This window comes from Ctenocephalides felis, unplaced genomic scaffold, assembly GCF_003426905.1.
Source record: "Ctenocephalides felis isolate EL2017-DRISC unplaced genomic scaffold, ASM342690v1 CF-g0.4_SCAFFOLD_03572, whole genome shotgun sequence".
Lineage (NCBI taxonomy): Eukaryota > Metazoa > Arthropoda > Insecta > Siphonaptera > Pulicidae > Ctenocephalides > Ctenocephalides felis.
This window is the reverse complement of record NW_020539726.1, coordinates 25,854,065-25,873,090: the sequence shown is the minus strand read 5'-3', so window position 1 is coordinate 25,873,090 and position 19,026 is coordinate 25,854,065. Positions and strand designations below refer to the sequence as shown.

The window sequence follows — 19,026 nt, the reverse complement described above, 5'->3', positions numbered from 1 at the left end:
TTTTTTTGACGGCCGTTTAAACTTGACGCTGTTTAGAAGGAACGGTAATGTTCGTTTTTCTTAGCGCCGCAGCAATTAGTGCGATTCTTACTTAACAAATATCGCCGGCAGATAAATTGTTTGAATTCCATATGAATAGGTGAATTAGTCTTTTGGTGTAAAATTATATTGAACTTGGATAAAAAATGAGGCCGATGAGATAATTTGTTATATGAATGGCGATGCGAGTATAACTGAATATAGAATGATCATTCAAAGATTATTAAAGATGTTAGTTTACACAGTCATACCTCAAAATATTCTAAACTACTTGACATTTCAGTATATATTGTTTCTTCAAATTTTTAATTTAATTAGCAAATGGTCACTTTATACGCATGACGAGTATACACGTCAAAACACAAAATTCTGAATGCTGCTACTCCATGACGAGTGTATATGAGTCAATCAGATCTAACTGAAAACTAGTGGAGTGCATGGCATCGTGCCTTAAGGCATATTGCTGTAACTTCCCGTAACGTAATTGAAAATCTTGGAACGGAACCCAAAAAAATTACACAAAATGTTAAAATCTCTATAAAATATCTGATAATTTGATGTACATATGGCCAATAAACATTTCTGACCGCCAAATGATATTCTTTTAACTTATTTTTATTGAGAGTCCATAACCGCTAGACCTGCCTATTTAATCTGTTTCTTATCTTTTCAATACAAGTAAAATTTTTTTGAATTAATAAAATCGGACACTCCGTTCTCTTAAAAACTGAGTTACCGTTCTTGGCGCTTTTTGCCCCGTATCTTCGGAACGGCTAAACATGCCTTCGCCAAAAAAAAACTATTCAGCACGTCTCCTCATTAATACGATCGAATGTTTTTTGAATTATTCAAATCGGTTGATCGGTGTTTCAGAAATCGTCGACGAAAATTTGTATCCGCACACACACACACACACACGCACACACACACCTACATTAATTTTTTCTAAGGTATGCCAAAATATTCAGAAAGCTTTGAAACGTAAAGATATATAAAAAATTTTATTTTCGATTTTTTGCGATTACTATAACTTACAACTTCGGAAGTTAATAGGCGCTTTAAAAAAATCTAGTATATTTTGTTGTACTAACAATAAGTCCCGAGCAAAGGTAAATCAATATTTTCAATCCGTTCATTGAAATGAGCTTTGTGCGCAAACAACTCTTTCAAATGAAAATCTTGAACAAAATATTGACGTAAACTCTTTTAAAAAATAAATTAAATGGTCATTATTCAAATAAAATCATAACTTCACAGGAATAAATTTGAATATTATAGCAAATAAATATTTATTTACTATTATAAAACTTTCCAAGAGCTTCATTTGCGCATTTCCATTACAAGTTCCTCCAGTGACGATCACGAAGTAAACAAATCGGATATCAATTACAAAATGAATTTACACGCCCGTTATTTTAGATAAATTAACGGCTAAGCATCGAGTTGCATCAGAGATGCCATTTTAATTATATTTGTTAGACAATAACAATAAACTATCGAGGTGTGTACGCATAATTGTTTCCTAACTAACGTCAATCATAAATTTTCCGCCACTATTACCAAATGGAACAGAACAAATCATTTCCGACTCGGAACTTTTATGTGGGATGCACTTTGACCAAATTGAGAAGGAATTGTTAATAACACTAAAGATGATGAACTAAAGAATGCAAAATTATAATTTTATATAAATTACTAGAAAGTATCAAATTCCAGATCGTTGATCTATTGGGAATAAAAGCAAGCAAAGCTTAAATTTGTACAACTAGGTATTTTTTAGAATATCACTTACTAAACGATTTGGAAACTTTTTCTAAAGTATGCAAAAATGTTCTAGGAGGACTTAGAATAAAAATTTTCATTTTCGATATTTTACGATTACTATAATTTACCTAAATAAGCACAAGGGTTACCTGTTCCCTTGTATAAAAAATATTATCCACAATCCTTTGTCACATTTTTAAAACCTTCAAATAAATTCTACATCCAAATTAATATTAAAACCCCACAACATTGTGAGAACACCATTACAAAGTCTCGCAACAAAAATAATATCAAAACGATTCTCTTCACAAACTTGAGTACGTCTCGAGCCATCAATTTTATTACGGATTCGTTACTCTTTATTTTATTCAAATAAAACACTGTTTAATAAAACCAAATGTTAAAAACAAATAAAAAGTATAAACACGTCACGCTTGCTGCATTTCGCATTTGTGTGGAACACTTACAAATTCTTTTCTTGTCATTACCATCAACATCGCGTATATGATTTTAAACGGCTTCAATTTAATAGTTTTCTTCAGGTTTTTAATTTCACTGCCAATAAAGTTGAACATAAAGTTAAAACATGGACTTTAGGGCTGACCACGGGATGACCAGGTGATTTTTATCAATTTCTTTTTGACGAAATACGTCTCGTACTTCTTTATGGGGTGCTTCTTGATTTCTATACTGAAATACTAGACTATACTATTATTGAAAAGTGTTAATTGTTTTAAATAAATATGGCACTGATAGTAATATGATAGTTAACGCAATTTTTAATTACTAAGAATTGGATTTAAAATATTCGACTTTGCATATCAAGCATTTGTAGAGTCAGCAACACCTAATGATATGCATTAATACCTTCTATGTTAATACTTTTTGATCAAACTATTTTTAATATCAATCGATGATCATCATTTTTCTCAATTTGAATACATCACCAAGCAACATGAACAGTCAAAAAAGCAAAAGATCCAAAAAGACCCAAGGGACCCGAATGTGGCCCACACCACACGCTGTTAGGTGTCGACTTGTTGCGATCATAACAATATTAATGCGATTATATATGTTCGATCGACTGATCCGTTCACGATATTGATCTATAAAACTTGTTACAGTTTTCTTAACAGAATACTGCTGAGATTAGACCGAGGTTCGGTAAGCCATTTGATAAAATATTCAGAGTTCAAAAAACTCAGAAGTTCCACTTGCATTGTACAAAAATAATAGAATAACTCAATCAGCTTAAGTAAAGAGGTCAATTTAAGAATGAATATAAATGTTATAGTTATGCTATGTTACGAGTCTATCTTCGTATGAGTTGGTAGTAACGAATTGTCAAAAAACTATGTCATTCATCATAAATAACTTAACATTGTAGAATACTACTAATAATTTTTAAATCAATTGAGCAATTTCTACACTTACATCTAATTTAAGTCCCATTTTGAATTTTTATTTCTGATTATACTTAATTCTAATAATAATTAGAATCCGGCTCGAAGGACCAATGTTGAGATGGGATTGATTAGAGCCTTTCAAAGTAGCTGATCGTTTTTAATCCATTTTCAATTTAAATTGCCAATGATCACTGTATTATACGCATGACGAATATATGCGTCAGCACTTGCCCATGACGAGTATATTGTCAACCACAGTGAACTGGTTAAAGGATTTACGTGTTGCTATAAAATATTATAAAGTATTTAATCATTTTCAAAAATTCGTGAAGTATTTTGAATAAATTTGAAAAATTAAAGAAACCAATACGTTACGATAATGTGTAAACATTCCATATAATGTCGGTTCAAAATCGTCAGCTCCATTCGAGCCAAATTGCTTCAAAGTTTTTCTAGCAAATTTTCCACCAACTCTCTCACTTATTATTTTGTAGACGATTTATGCGTGAGTAAGCATGAATCGAGAAATGCCACAGTCGAAGATTCGTGTCGTATTTTATTTAAAGGCCGATTTAATTTGAATTCTTTGTTTTTGTCTGTCGGGCAATAGCTGAAATTGAAATGCCCCGCATAATGTCACGGGTGGTTCTATCGAGTGACGAGTGACGAGTGAATGTCAAAACGAAATTTCAGAAATAGTATCAGTAAAAGTTTTTAATAAAAGCAATTATCAAAAGAAATACGACCAAGCATATAAATATTGCCAAATGTACTCGTCGATAGTAATGCGAAAGTACCATTGCACAACTAGAGTGTATCAAGTTTGATGATAAATCGATTCTGTAACGAGTTTTTTCGTTTGATGCAAATAAAAATATAATTGATATAATAATCTTGTATGAGTAAATAAAGTTTTATAACGCACTTTTTGCATTCGTACATTTGCGAGAGCAAGAACATCGACTTGACCTCAAAATAGTCCCAAATAAATCACGAAAACATAATTGGATATTTCCAATAATATTCTGAAATTGTGATAATTATTAAATAATATTAGTAGCAAAAAATTGTTCATAAATGTGCGATTTAGATTTCATTTCAGGATTGCAATATAACATTACTACACAATTTTCCCAACCTATCCAAGCTTTGATAAACTGTAGTATAAACTTTATAGTGAGATTTAAATTGCCATAAATTTTATTCATTGGAAGTTCAATTGTCAAAAGCTCAAGTTAACGAGTATCACTTTTATGTTTATGTATGTTTCTTGCCATATTTAGTTCATCCCCCGTATTTTATGCAAATATAATTTCGCACAGCCGCTCTCCTAGTATATGCTAATCTGGTTCAGATAAATGTATGAAACAGAAGCAAATGTAATGTAATATTTATGTTTGGGCGGATTTGTTGCATGCATATTTGTAATAGAATACTGTATAAAATTTAGAAATGAATAAAGAATTTAAGTGCCAAAACTATCATTCGTTTCGTCTCAGATGATGATCTTCACAACAAGTTTCTTGTCCTTAATGAATAGATTAGATAATAGAGTAACAAACTAGCTAATTTTAAGCACTAATTTTAAAGGGTTGCCATCAAAGAAGAATACTTGAGAAATGATATTCTCCTTACAAAAAAATTTTAAAGTTTGAAATGAAAATGAGGATATATTATACATTTCTAATATTTTGAGACTAAGTTACATTTTTCTATTCTTATGTTGGAACAACTTTGATAATTAAAATCAACTCAACCATACCACAATCTTTATTAATGATGCGTTACATCTTATTCATAATTCAGATTTAAGAACTAGAAAAACCCGAGATAGACTTACAAAAAAAGAAATAATCGGTGCATTAATAACTTAATCTTGATTAAGTTTTAAAGTGAAAGGCTGTATTAACTATACATGCATGAAACTAGATCTGAAATGCGTTCCAAATGAATGATATAATTTTATTCGTATTTTAGTGCCAAGTATACTTTTGTACCTACCGCAAGATAAACGACACCTACGTAATAGTAAAGGAAACAAATTATATTGATTTTCTAAATCGACGTTATTATGCAATTTATACAAAATGAATAATTTTGTTTGACAAAAATGCTACAACTCAAATCTGGGTGTGAGAGCTGTTTTGATACCATTTCACACAACAGCCCCCTGGACTTGATTTTTTGCAAAAATCTGTTTATTTCAATCCAATAAAATTGGGATAGCAGATCTTATAACTTTATATAAGTATACTCTATTACCAATGCAAAACATTATTCTTGAATCGATATATCCGATTTCACGGTAATAGGTTTAATTTTGCTCGAAGCTTACGCATTGTAACACTTATACAGAAGACGTAACATTAATCTCAATTTGCACGAAGAACTTTGTTGTTTTGCTATTAAACGCGTAATAATGGTAATAATTTATAATATAATATAATCCTGAGACTTGCATATGGGTTAAGCCGAAGCAAAGAGCCAGTTTTTGTAGTAGACTGAGAAATGCAATAACAATCAATGGTAATAGATGGTAATATTGGTGCACTACATTTTTTGGTTTTTTTTATTATCAATACCAAATTAATTTTACAACTATTGTCTTCCATTTCTTTATTTTTGTGAGTGATTGAATTATTCCTAAGAGTACAACTGGGACTGAACATAAGACTAGGACAATAAATTAGATTTAGCTCGCGCTGGTTGAATTATATTCTGTATGTCGGCATATGACAAAAAGTGTCTTTGTTGCAAATTCAAAAGAAGCGGCAAACATCACAGTTCACAGAAGCACTTTACTATTTGAACCATTAAAAATGTTTTAACACTGATGACACCACGTCGGACAACAATTAGAAACGTTTCAGTTGATGAATAAGATACCTATTAGAGAAAGATTGAATTAAATATTTCCAGTAATTGTTAATTTGATAAATATCATCTATACTTGGTTTTAAGATATGTTTTATAGCTAATCTATTATAACGGCACCTTATTACATTTTAAATAATTTTCCAATATTTCAATTTCATTATCAATTATTCGCGTTGATTTATACATATTGTTTCCTACAAAGAATGTATACATAGTTAATACAATAATGGTTTTCCTAAGGAATGTTTTCACATGATACTCATACGAAACTATTAGTTATTATGAATTTTATAGACTATCTTATTAATAACGTGAGCATCTGGAGCAAAGATCAACTCTAGGTTATTTATAAGGAAGATGAATAATAAATCGAATTTGCGGTTTGTGGATTTGTGCAAATGCAAAGTGCTACCGATTGCAATTTTCACACGCTAAGTAATTATATTTGAATAAAAATCCGAAGATTATTATTTGTATCTGGTTTATGTTCTGAATTCTTAAGTAAATGATCGTATATTATCGACAGTATTTATTGCTTTGCTTTCTGTACATGGAAATATTAGACATTTACTAGCTGACTTAATACTGATGGTTTAGGTAATTTAATGACTTACACTTAATATTTTGTTGCAAAACATAAATATACTTGGAAGAAGTGGTGAAAGGCTCTCACAATTTAATAGCGGAATAGTAATGTAGATTGAATTGAGAAATATTGATTCATGTGTTTCAGAAGACGTATTTGAAATGTGTGACAACTCTATTATAGTGGATAATGATAATTTAAGGGGGTATTCTGACCTGGAAGCACTAATTTCATGCGATTTTTAAAAGGCCAAACAAAATTTTTAAATAATTTTACATATTAATTATATTTTGAGAATAGTAGAAAGGGAAAAATATAAAAATAGTCAAAGAATTTTAGAAGTTGATGGTTATAAAAAAATAATACTCCTTTCAATTATTACGTAAAATTCTTTTTTCTCCTTTCATATTTTTTTCACTTATCACATTTAGTTTTTGGATCTAATCTTTCGTATCTTCTGAACAATCTTATGCATTTAGATAATAAAGTTAATCAATAAAAAACCTTAATACAAATAAATCAAAATTCAGGCGGGATTTTTAAAAATCCACGAAGTCAAAGGTAACCAACATTTACCCATACGAATTTTACATAATCACTTATTTACGTCAAAAACGAAAACGTTCTCGAAATCAAATTGATTGTTATGATCGATAAGAAGTATCGACGTGTGTATATTTTTGTTCTGACTAAAATTAGTAGCAATAAAATAATAATTATCGTATTACGAGAAAGTACGAATGGGACCGTTACATGCGTGCCCGTTTATTTTAATATTCAACTTATATCATGCAAGTGCTAATTTGGAAAACACTTGCACATTGTGCCTATACAATTTAAAACTCACTTATTATGATGATAAATGAATGAAAAGGGATTTAATGCCGCGATTTAAACAGTTAACTGTGATTGGCGAATAAAAATATAAAAAAATGAACACTAGTTCTTAATCGCTCCTTGTCAAAGGACTTCTTTTAATCAATGTCAATTTTTGTAAATTATTACAGATTCTCTGTAAGCATATCTAAAATATTTTAGTACCAGTGTGGTATTTGTTTTCTATGACGGTTGACTAATAATCATTCAAGATTTTTTCTCATAAACTCATCAGAATCTGTGTAATTAAAGATGTTCTAAGAATCTATACTTCAAGGTCGCAGTAATAAAATCAATGTTCGATATACATATCGGTTTTGCTTATTTAACGGACCCGTACATATTATACATATTATATGCAAACGTATGCGAAGTGCTCTAAAGATTCATTCTTGTGACTCTGTTCAAATAATCTTGGTAAACGGAAATTATGCTGAACCGAAACTGAGTGCCTGCCCACGGATTACATCACGAACTAATTCCAGATAATAAAGTATGTGATCGACAAATATAAGATGATCGATAATAGCGGTTAAATTACTCCAGACGATCTTCATAAATGCTAATTGAAAATGGATTTTTTTTTAGCAGCGTTCAACGTAAAATTTATCCATTAACACAAAGTTCGTATTTTGATCGAAGTCAGGACCATGGTATAAAACCAGCACAAATCTGATTTTCTTCCCTCCATTCATTTATTCTATTAATCCTTACATTTTCTTTTCCATATTTCCTGGTCCTGGTATTTTTCCTTCTCACGTAAGTTATCAATATTTTGCATTCTTCTTCTTCCCAGTGCTTTTAGTTCTTTTATTTTACCCTCGATGACGTCATGTCGAGGGAACTCGATTTGCAACAAGGGTCTAATTCAATTTCTTTCCCTTTAACGATCGTGCAAAGTCCACTTTTTTAGCACTTCATTTGTTGCCTTATCTGAACACCATCTTCTCCATTTGTCTCCAGCACTGCATTTAAAAAATCTCCTAATAGTTTTTGTTGTGTTTTGATAGTCCATGTCTCTGATCCGTACAGAGCTATGCTCCAGGCATCTTTGGCAAATAGCGACTCGTCTCGTAAGTTATGATAAAAGTGATATACTAATTTATTGTATCGATTTGGCAGAATTCATCAACTATTTTTTTGCAAATTTTTGGAATAACTCTATATAATATTCTTTAACTCTGATGTGTGCATCAAATCTCTTGTACCTGTAATTCATATCGAAACTGATTTATTGGTTCTTTTAATGTGATTCAACAATTCAACGTATGTCTTCCGGCTATGCAAGGAATGCATCTGAATCCACAACTAATCTTAGACGAAGTCATGAATTAGTGATTTGTGGTTGCAGTACATATCTATGAAACGCGTTTAAATTCACGCAAACATAATCTGGAATGGTCTTAAGGAAATGTCTTAATAGTGAAGGCAGTTCAATTAAACAAATCGTGTGTAGGCTGTAAAATACGTGGGAAGATAGTTTATTGATGATTTCCGAAGATCAATGAGTGTAGCAAACAACAATAGATAGTGGAAATATTTTTTACATTAATGAATTTTCGCTTTTTTCTCCTTAAGTTCATGGGTGAGGGCCTACGAAACAGAAACTTACGTTCGCTCTCGAAATCAGAGCGTGAATAACGTGAGCGCAAATGTTACTCCATACTTTTGTATCAGTAAGCAAATTATTTATTACGAGTATAATTGCGTTCTCGAGTTCTACCGATTTGACCCCGTCAAATCGTATGAAGTCACGGCGAATGCAAAAAATATTATATGATTGTTGCCGCTTGAGTGATTGCTAATTCACCTGCTGGGAAGTGGATCACATGTTGAAGGTTCGACAGATAATCGATAGAATTTTGCAATAATAAAAATAAAAAAAATAGACAACTTATTTGAGATACCTAGTTGAGGTAATCTTCTCCAAAGTCCTACTCCTCTCAGCAATTTTTATCAAATTCCCTGTCAAATGCTTCCAGTATATTAGTTTGTCCGAGGCAAATGTTCCTAAGTATTGCAAGAAGTAAAACTCCGAGCAATTTAGTTTAATTATGATGCTCTATAAAGTTGCGTTATTACACCTGTATTAGATGTAGATATCATGCAGTTGCATTTCCTACAGTTACAAATGGATTATAATCCGCTAATTTCAGAAATGACCATTTAAAGTGATTGCTGCAGTTTTGTAATCATGGTAATGATTTTAGAATGGTTTAAATCTATGTAGAATGTAATAAAATAATATATACATATGTGTGTGCTTTATAACTTGAAATCCTGGACCAATGTTGTAAAGATCAACTTAGTGCATTGCAAATATTTTTATCAAACAAAAAGACAATTCAAACTGTTTTCCGTCAATAACAATTACTAATGAATCTAAAGCCTCTATTCTCAAATTACATCAAGGAATTCAAACAAAACACGAGGTTCTTACAAGGGAACAAATGCAATTCTCTCGAGTAACAAATGACTACTAAGTCCTGATTTAAATTGTTTAAGGAATTTGATCAATACAAACTGTTCAGATGAACATGATTGAATAAAAACACTCTTAGAACTAAAACTACAATTTTACGTAATCGGTCGTCGTTACGAGCGAACAATAAATCTGACAATTTAACAACTAAACGTGGTCGAGAACAATGAATAGATGGGCAGCTGATCAGTAATTTCTTAAGAATCTCTATTTTAACTTTTTAAAATAAATAAAGCATAATTTTATTTTATTAAGTTATTCCGTGAACATTATTATTATAAGCATTATTATTAAAGTTCAATTTTATATATTTAAATTTTAATTTTTTTTTTATTATTTTAAATAATAAACCATTTATTAATTTTTGATGATACATATTAAAGATACCTAAACTTTTAATTGTGAGGTAAATATCTTGGAATGTTAGTGTTATGTCAATGACATCAAGTATTTTATTTTAGAAACAAAAAAAAATCATCGACATTATAAACAAATATCGGACCTAGTTAAGAGTTTATAACCAATTATAGAAATGTGTTTTATAAATGTATGATAAATTATTAGTATTACTTTAGTAGTCTCTAAACTTTAGTTTAACCAATTCCTTTATCATATGAATTTTTATAGATTTAGAAATTTAACCAGTTAGCTGTGATTGACAAATGTGCTCGTCACGTAAATTAGCAGAGTATTGACGTCTATAATCGTCATGCATATAAAATAATGACCATTTTTCATTTAAATTGCAAATTTTGATAATAAAAAACAAAATACATTCTGAAGTCAAATAGTTGTAAGTGGTATAATTTCTTAAGATAAGTTGTATGAACTTTTCAAAATGTGGAAATAATAAACTCAATATAGAATTTAGCTATTATTTTACAGTTTATCTTAAAAACGTATTATGCATGTTAACAAAAAAGTAAATGTAGTAATAAAATTTTTCGATTGTGTAATATATTTTTCATATATATTTTCCTCTAATATTTTTTCATCAGCTTAACTGTTAATCTCGTAATCTAAAATTAAAATCCGTATTATTTTCGATATCTTAAAAAATTCTTTGCAGGAAATTAATAAAAGGAAAAAAAAATTTGAAACAAAAAAAATTTATTGCTAAAAACGATCGCCAACAAAAAACAGAAAGTTTTTTGAATCATTCAAATCGGACGCTTATTTCTCTCAAAAACTGCAATTTTTTTGCACATTTAGCTCTGCATCCAGAAATTAAATACCACTTCTCCTCATCATTACTAATTGAATGCGTTTTGGATCATTTAAATCGGATGCTCCGTTCTCTCACAAACTCAATTACTATTTTCTTCACTTTTTGCTCCGTAACTCCAAACGGGTAAACCGACTTTTGCCAAAACTATACTAATCAGCACATCTCACTATCAATAGAAATCGAATGTATTTTGACTCATTAAAATCGGTTGATTCGTGTGCCCGAAGACGTGGACAAAATATTGTATCCATACATACACATACACATACACATACACATACACACACACACTCACACACACTCACACTCACACACACACAGACACATCCATTTTTTCTGAGATATGCTAAAATGTTCAGAAATGTGTGAAATTCAAAACGTGAACAAATGTAGGAAAAAAATTAATTTCGATTTTTGGACGATCACAAGAAGTTATTACAATAATCGGTTATTTCACAAAAATTTCAAATCTAAATCGATGGAGAAGCTTCTTCTCTTCGGCTCTTTCTCTACTTTGGTCCCTCTCGGCCTGACCGTGTACTTCACATATTAATCAAATCGACGTCAAAGAAAGGCGGTCATTTATAATCACTTAAACCTTTTAGACCGAGCGCTGCCTCTTATTATGACCATAATTCATTGAACATAATTACATGTCCCGCGAGCAGGTCACTTCACAAACTTAGTCACTTGTGTAAATCGACTATCAAAGCGTTGTTGTTACTTTGAACTATTTAATAAATAAGAAGATTTATCGTTGACAGCGCATTAAATAATATGCAAAATCCGTTAGAAATATGGCCAACGTGAATGGGATTCAATTATTTTATAATAGTGCACGACAGATAATAGATAATAGATTGTTGCTATTATTAAAGAATTTTGTTGCTGCCATGGATGGATGATAGTGGGTACACGATTTTAAATGTGGTTTAAAGTGCTTCATGCACACCTGATATGTAATTGTTTACAGGGTGTCCCAGAATTCAACGTTAAGCCCAGACAGGGTAATAATATTGATCATAATCATCAGACAATATGAGAAAAAAATTGTCCGATGTAGTTTAAAAATTATGAGCTTTGGCGCAAGTGTATCGACCATTTTTCGATTATTCACACCTGATATAAATACACACAAGGTGTCCCAGAATTCAACGTTAAATCCAACAAGGTAATAATATTGATCATAACTATTAGAAAATATGAGAAAAAAATTTCCGATGTTTGAAAATTATGAGCTTTTGAGTACAACGAAGAGCTTTGATGCAACTGTGATCAAGATTTATGATAATATAATACATCGTGTATTCCATAATAAAAAATCGAGTAAAAAAACACGAAATACAAAATGTGACATTATTAAATACATCATTGATTTAAAAAAAATAATATAAATGCACATAAGTATATCATTTGTAATTTATAATTTGAATTATATATTATATAAACATATATTTTAAAATATTTGCTTTAAAGAAAAAATAAGTTTATGACTATTCGTACACTTTCGAATTTACAACTCTTTTGAAAAATTCAATTTAGCTCCCCAAATATTACCTACAATTTTTTTTTTGAATATTTATTTTATTCATTAGAGAATAAAAATATGATACCCATCGATCTATGCTCAATTCATTCATACGATTTCCTAAATAAATTTTTGTCTAGTCATTTTCTCAGTATCAATTATCGTTACAAAATAGGCGAAGCAAATTTCCGAAACGTAAACATAAATTCAACGGATATTTTCAACAAAGGATTCTGCAACTGAACAAATTTTATCAGCCTTTCGATGTTTACATTCACGATTTTCACACATTGATTAATAATAGACTTTTTGGTGGAAAAAATTGCAAATCATTGACGTAATCTTTGGAGAAATTTTGTATAGAGAAGGGTAAGATTTCGATTTTATTACTCGGGAATAGTAATTTTGATTATGCAAATCTGGGATATAGAATAGCATAAAATATAAATTTAATATTTATAAAAAAAAATATTTATTTTCAAAAACAAAGATATCATTTTGATTTCAGCGATATTTTTTGCGAACTGAGAAACAAATTAGCACGACTTAGAATTTTCTTAGTTTCAAGCATCAGCAAAGGCATCCTGATATATATATATATATATATATATATATATATATATATATATATTGAGACTGATATTTTTTATTTCCATTCCATCCTCATTTTTTGCATTTGATTTTCACTTTCAAGGTGAATCAAAAAAAGACCCGATTTTTTATAACCATCTGTATAAACTGAAATCATTCAACAATTTATTAAAAGTTGTAAGTCATTTTATCCTCAGAGCCAAATCGCAGAATGATATTTGATGATTCGTTTTAAAATGATTGATGATGTCAGACAACAAAATACAAATGACGCGACAAAATGCCGCTGCATCAGAAATGAAAAGTTGTATAAATCTGTAACAAATGATTTAGGCGAGGATTCGATAATAAAAAAAAACTAGCAATATTTTTTGTAAGATTTAAAAAATGACTACTTGAGAAAAAGATGATAAAAAAATTTAAATGATTTATAAAAAAATTACTAAAATAAAAATAAAAACTAGTGGGGTGCATGGCATCGTGCCTTAAGCAAATTGCTGGAACTTCCCGTACGGTAATTAAAAATCTTGATATGGAACCCAAAAAAAATACACAAAATGTGTACACATTATTAAAATTTCTATAAATATCTGATAATTTGATGTACATATATGTCCAATAAACATTTTTGGCCGCCAAATGACACTTTTTTAACTTATTTTTATTGAGAGTCCATAACCGCTATACCTGCCTTCTCAAAAATTTAATCAGTTTTTAATCTTATCAACAATTAAAATGTGTTTGAATTATTAAAATCGGAAGCTCCGTTCTCTTAAAAATTGAGTTACCGTTTTTGGTACTTTTTGCCCCGTATCTTTGGAACGGCTAGACCTGCCTTTGCCAAAAACTAATCAGCATGTCTCCTTATTGAAACGAATCGAATGTATGATGAATTATTCAAATCGGTTGATAGGTGTTCCCGAAATCGTCGACGAAAATTTGTATCCGCACACACACACATACACACACTTATATCATTTTTTTCTGAGAAATGCCAAAATGTTTAAAAACCTTTGAAACGTAAATTTTCATTATTGATTTCTGGACGATTACCATAACTTACCCTACGGGAAGTTAAAAATTACGGGTCTATATTCGTATGAGTAATAACGCCAATAATAATAAGCAAATAAATAGCATTTTTACAGTTTTTAGTACCGATTTATATAAAGATTGGACCGTAACATAGCATTATCATAAAGTTTCTATTTTATCCCAGAATTAGCCCTAGAGCATGATTTTGTGCTTGAGGTAGTAAATAAAATAGTGTGCTCAAAATTTGATGTTAATATTAGCAATTTTACATATAGGTGCTACATGGTAATAGCACTTTTTTATATAAATAGCACCACGATATATATGTTCACAGACAGAGCAAATAATAAACTTTTCATTATTACTGATACCTAGGGCTACTCAATTCCCATTGCAACCCCACTAACCTACTTTGTTCAATCACAGCAACAATCAGATTCATCAAAAATATCCTTTATCCGTCATATCATTTCAAACTGCATCGTAAATCGTAATCTGTGCAAATTTAAACGATATTTAATAGCTCGACAATTGAATATGCCTCTTTTCAACTGAATTGAAAGCGACGGGTGGCAGCAAAACAGATTTCCAACAGCTCATCTCTCATATTGAAAAGATTCTCCTCAGATGGTGAATATGTTAAATCTACAATTATAGCAAATCATAATTTTGATCGATCGTTGTGTATTTTTGTCGTTAATAGAATAATCGGGCAATTTGTCAAAAAATTGTCTGAGAAAAGAAAACGGAAGGCGACGGAAATATTAGACGGATGTTGAAAATGTTGTAATCTGAATTTAATTTGATGACAGTTTCGATAAAAAAAATTGTGTCTCGTGAGATAAAAATTGTTTGTGTTGCAAGTTTGGAAAAAATAGGAAAAAAATAAAAACAAAAATTCACATTACAATCAAGATTTAAAATAAAATTCAATATACTTGTGTTGTTCTGATAAGCAAGTCCTTGAAACTTATCATTTTGAAACAATTTCCACAATCAGGTCTCCATTATTTTTTTGTTGTATCTGAACTGCAACGGATACATGCATGTTTTTTTCTCAGTGTTAGGAAAATCTAACCGAGGAACAATGGTGCATGCGCATTATACTCTGTTGTCTTTCTAAAGTGTGCCATTCGTAAACGAATAGAGGTTCTTGTATTAAAATACACATAAATGTTTCTTGTCGTAGGAATAGTTGAAGGACAAAACGATTGAGTTGAATATGTTCCTCTTATTATGTTTGCCGCGGATGTAATTGCTCTCCGCTTGGTGAAAAACTTTCAAGATCTTGAGGACTCTTCAAATTGATTGTTTGTTCAGAAACCTACAAATGATAATGGACACAGAACATCAATCTGTTCGTGATAAACTAGTTTTGGGTAAAACAAATATTATTTTGCATAATATTTCTTCTTCCCAAGGTCACATATGTAGTGCATCTTGCGACTTCTCCTGATTCAGTAAAGAGCATCTCGTTGGTTTTAAGTATAATGCATTTCAATTGCCAATAAAGTAACTCGTGATCCCGACAGCCATGTGCCTTCTTATTTAAAATGTTTTGCGCAATCCGTGCGGACAACTCGCACCGACCTCTCTCAATTCTAGTTTAATACGAGAAGATGTATAAGTTAACATGACGCAACATGACATTTGCATCAATCATCTTTAATTAATTAATAAAGATTATAAGCGTTTTATGCGAGCTTCGGATCATAGAGAACGTTTTAAGTGCAGTGCTCGAGGAAAATACAAATGGTGGTGGTGATACAAGAAGTAACTTTTAACCAATTTATGAAAAACGAAAAAAGACAGAAAATATGTAGACAGAAGTCTATCACAATAGTTTTTAAATTAGATTGTAATTGTGTCGGAACAGAGTTTTGTAAACAATGGATCGCAGGTCTATCCGGCGAGTGCGTCCGCTTTTGGTTTCACTTTTCGCCTTGGCACTAACTTACTTTGCACAGGAGACACGGGCCAAGTGATTCTATCAAAAAGTTATGCAATTCTCAAGTGCTCTATTGGATTGTGGACAAAGATAATAATAATGCATTCGAAAAAAATACTTGAGAAAACAACATTTTGGATTTATCTACACATTTGCTGGACTCTATTTGGAGTTGAAGTCAAAAAACCGAATTGAGGATTTGACTATGAATATTTTTCTAACGCAAAAAAATATTTTAAAATTTTATGAGACTAAGTAGGGTATAAGTAATACATTCTAAAAAGCATCAGCACATTTGCTGGACTCTATTAAGTTGAAGTCGAAATAACGCAAAAAAAAATATTTTAAAATTTCATGGTACAAAGTAGGGTAAAATAGGACCAAAGGTTTATTTGACTTTCAACAATTATACAATAAAAACCAAACCAACTGTCACAAACTCAACTATATAACTATTATCAACACTAACAACTAACTATCTATGTTCAGTCAATTTTCCAATTAATCCAGAAAATCATCGTTATAGTTAAAATAACTTTTGTTTTTTGTAGCTTAATAACTTTCCGTGGGGTAAGTTATTGTAATCATTTACCTTTCTTTTACGTTTTGAAGGTTTCTGAACATTTTGCATACATCAGAAAAAATGCATGTGTGTGTGTATGTATGTATGTATGTATGTTTTCGGGCGCACAGATCAACCGATTTGAATGGTTCAAATACATTCGATTTCTATTGATAGGGAGATATGCTGGTCCTGGAAAAAGCAGGTCCAGCCGTTTCGGAAATACGGAGCAAAGAGTGTAAAAAATAAAAATCGAGTTTTTGAGAGATCGGAGCATCGGATTTGAATGATCTAAAAATCATTCAATTCGTAATGACGGGGAGAAGTGGTAATTAGTATTTGTCAAAGGCAGGTCCTGCAGTTTCGGAAATACAGAGCTAAATGTGCAAAAAATGGCAGTTTTTGAAAGAAATAAGCACCATATGTTTCAAAGTTCTGGTTGTGTTGACAAAACGATTATTTTTGGAAAAAAAAATTATTTGAAAATTGAACATTGAAAATAATTGGAATTTTAAAAATTTTGATTGGGTACGGGAAAATCCAGAAATTTGCCGCGTACCGAACAGTTTACTAATTTCTTAGTGATAAAATTTTGCCAGTGTAAAGGTTCAGGTGGCTCTTTTTACCCCAACCACGTGCAAGTAATTCTAGAAACTTTATTAACTGTAACTTCATCAATTACTACAAAAAAGCATACTTATTACCATATACATAGTTCTAAATCATAATAAAATTGCAAGTAACCTACAAATGTAAATTTTTAGCTCAATGCCAAGTCGTGTGAAATAGCAGACACTGTAAATAAATAAACAATAACAAAATTTCAATATTTTCTCAAATAATGACATAATAAATTCATAAATACTTTTGCGTGCACTTTCAGTTTCTTCAAACCTTATTAATAAAGATATTTTTTACAATCAAGGAAAGTTTTGTCAAAATATCAAATTTTGGACCTGCCTTTTACCAATTACGATCAATTCCACTCATTACTATTATTATTAATTCTATATATTATTATTCAAACTAATTACAAAATACAGTTATGTAATGAAGGTTCTTGCTCGTGTAGCACATCGATCATTATCTGTCGATTAATGATACACAATGTGAAGTGATCTATAATAAAGATCACAATGGTCGCATCCGCATACAAATAATTGTTTCATGAAAATAATATTGTAGATCAGATCTATCTATCTATCCTGTATAGGAGTAGTAAATTAGTTCCCACGTGGAGGATAATTGAAACTTCTTTTTTGGTCGAAGGATCTGACAGAGGTGGATGGGAGGAGATGGTTGGTGTACAAAATCATTTTGTTAAAAAAATATAGTAGAGTAAATGATTTGGAGTTTTTGCAAATAATAATGTGGATCAGATATGATCATGTATAGGAGTTGTAGATTAGTTCCCACGGAGGATAATTTTTGTCTGGATAGGATCTAGCAGAGGCGGGAGGGAAAAGAGTTACTTGGTCTACCTAATCATTTTGTTAGTATTATAGTAAAATAATTATAAATTTTGTACGAGGCGTCTAATGATTTGAGAAACTGTTTAGACCCAATAAAATTTTGTTCTAGTTTTTGTAAAGTATACCTTAGGCGTTCGACTATTTATGTTCCCTGGACATCAAGTGGAGACTTAGCAATATATAAATTTTTATATAAATAAAATTTTGTGGTTTTCCATACTTGTGTAAGATATATTGATACTTTGGCCCTTCAAAATAAATTTAATCTATCATTGTGTATGAGTATAATGCAATCATAACTCTTTGAAAATAACTTAACTAAACAATAGAGTCAATTTTCGTGGCATCATGTAGAGTGTACTATATATATCGGTACATATTATATATAGACTGGTTATAGATTGATTCGAGCTCATATAAAAGCGTCGAAAAACCATTAATAAGCAGAGCTGTCAGCGGTTAAATAGAGAAATCAAATTGCAAATACAATACCAAGAGCAGAACGTCCTCTGTCTTGTTATGATTGAGATGTTCTGCGTAATATAGAATGAATATGTAGAACATGTTTCGTGCATGCATAATTACATTTTATTATGCATAGGCAATACATAAATATGGGCACTGCATTGAGG

At 30.6% G+C, this 19,026-nt stretch overlaps 1 protein-coding gene across 1 annotated transcript in view; it reads left to right on the top strand.

The window, feature by feature from the left end:
- Window positions 1–19,026, top strand: part of LOC113388316 (knirps-related protein) — a gene marked incomplete in the record, with an annotated part of 193,019 nt that overhangs the window by 30,452 nt on the left and 143,541 nt on the right.